We start from the raw sequence: 2,729 nt of genomic DNA on the forward strand, positions 1-2,729 counted from the left end.
AAATCCAGATCTACTCGGAAGATCAGGACATAACCACATTTACTTGTCCTTGGGGTACTTTTGCCTATAGGGTCCTTCCTTTTGGCCTATGCAATGCTCTTGCCACTTTCCAGAGAGCAGTCCTGAGTATTTTCGCCGAATTAGTCCATGATGCGGTGGATATTTATATGGATGATTTTACACCTTATGGCTGTGATTTTCAAGAATCCCTGTCTAACCTAGGCAAAGTACTGCACAAATGCAGTGAAATGAACCCGTCTCTCAGTCCCAAAAAATGTGAATTCTTGATGACTGCAGGGACCGTGCTAGGTCATTAAAAATCTTAGCAAGGACTGCAGGTGGACCCAAACAAAATAGCTATCATCCAAAGGGTCCCACCTCCTCAAAAGTAGAGAGATGTCAGAAGTTTACTAGGGTTAGATGGATACTACCGAAGGTTCATAAAGGACTTCAACAAGTTGGCGTCTCCTTTATTTGGTTTGTTGGCCAAAGACTCTGAGTTTATATGGTCAAAAAGATATCAAGAGGCCTTAGACATCCTAAAGGATAAGTTAACCACTGCACCGATTCTCCGAGGCCCAAATTGGGCCCTCCCCTTTCATATACATGCTGTTGCCTCACACAAAGCCATAGGAGCAGCCTTAGGTAAGATATATGAAAAACTGCCTTATACTATCTATTTTATCAGTGAAAATTTGTCAAACGCTGAACTAAATTACACAGCGACTGAAAAGGAACTCCTAGCTGTTGTGCATTCATTGAACAAATTCAGGCACTATATTACAGGCTATCAAACATTTGTGCATACTGAGCATGCTGCAATCAAATATTTAATGAACAAACCAGATGTGAATGCTCGAATTATAAGATGGTTACTTTTATTATAGCTCTTTGATCTAACCAATGTTGATAAGCCTGATAAGGAAAATGTTGTTGTAGACTTTTTGTCTAGAACAAATTTGCCTACAGGTGAAGAAGGAATGGTTGATGACCAGTTACCAGACGAGCACTTATTTGCTATTTCAGTTCTCTCTCCATGGTTTGCTAATATAGAAAACTATTTGGTATCAGCACAGTTCCCACCAAACTTTTCCTCCAAAGAAAAGAGCAAGATAGTCAGGAAAAGCGCCCCCTTCACTTGGATTAGGGGCAATCTCTTCAAACTTGGCCCAGATCAAATCTTGAGAAGGTGTGTCAGGGAGGAGGAAGTCTTTGACATCCTTCTGACCTGTCATGATGGGCCTTGTGGAGGTCACTTTGCAGCAAAGAGGACAACATTCAAAGTGTTACAAGCAGGATATTATTGGCCCACTCTTCATCAAGATGTGAAAAAATACACTAGTCAGTGTGATCAGTGCTAAAGGATGGGAAGGCCTACTCCAAGAGATGAAATGCCTCTAAAGCCTCAAGTGACTTTCGAGCCATTTGATAAGTGGGGCATGGAATTCATTGGGCCTATTGACCCTCCTTACAAGAAAAAAAAATATTATTGTGTGCACTAATTATTTGACTAAGTGGGCTGAAACCAAGCTAATTAAGGCAGCAACATAGGAGAAGGTGGCTGAGTTCCTAAGGGAGAATGTATTCTACAAATTTGGGTACCCTAGAGAGCTGGTCACAGATCAAGGCAGCCAGTTTACCTCCAACATGATTGAAGACCTGCTCAGCCATCAAAAGATCAAGCATAGAACCTCCACTCCCTATCATCCACAAGCTAATGGGCAAGTGGAGGTGACCAACAGAGCACTGGAGGGCATCTTGACTAAAGTGGTAAGCAGTAGCAAGAAGAATTGGACAGATAGACTAGTTGAGGCCACCTGGGCCTATAATACCACATGGAAGACCACCACTGGATTCACACCCTATTAGCTGGTCTATGGGAAAAAGGCCTTGCTGTCCATTGAATTTGAGTATAACACATTAAGGATGGCAGCCTGACTAGATCTGGATCTCAACAATGCCCAGAAAGAGAGATTGTTCCAGTTGAATGGTTTGGATGAATTCAGAATGTAGGCCATCGTACATACAGAGGTATTTCAACTTCAGAGAAAGATCTGGCATGATAAAACCATCAAGGAGAAGCAATTTCAGAAAGGTAATTGGGCATTGCTATATGATTCGAGGTATAAAGACTTCAAGGGCAAGTTAAGGACAAGATGGCTAGGACCTTATGTTGTGGAAATATGCCATGATAATGGTTCAGTGAAAATAAGAACCATAGATGAAGAGGCCATTCCTTTGCTTGTTAATGGACATCGATTGAAAATTTACAAGAGACCTTTATCAAAACAAGAGTTCATTGATGATATCAATAAAACAATGATGATAGTGGATCAAGTTCCATCTCCTCCCTCATCAAATCACTGAGAAAAAGAAAAAAGAATAAGGACTCAGGTGAAAACCTCCATGAGGCGCCTGAGTCCCATCATTGGGTTGAAAACCTCTTGAGGCGGCTCAGTGGTGTCAAAAAAAAAAAGAGAGAAAAAAAAGAATAAGAAAGATCCCTGGGTGAAAACCTCTCTTGAGGCGCCCAAGGCAAACAACTAGGGTGAAAACCTCTCATAGGCAGCCTAGTTGTTTTAAAAAATAAAAAAAATAAAAAATAAAATTTAAATCATGAAATTTCCATTTGCAGGTCAGCAAGAAGGACGGTCAAGGAGCAAAGGAGGATCACAAAGAGACCCCTGTCACTCACATATTTATTTTTCCACTCATTACCATTCATTCCT

This window comes from Pinus tabuliformis, chromosome 9 (assembly GCF_031772625.1).
Source record: "Pinus tabuliformis cultivar Carrire ecotype Pingquan chromosome 9, CPIR1, whole genome shotgun sequence".
Lineage (NCBI taxonomy): Eukaryota > Viridiplantae > Streptophyta > Pinopsida > Pinales > Pinaceae > Pinus > Pinus tabuliformis.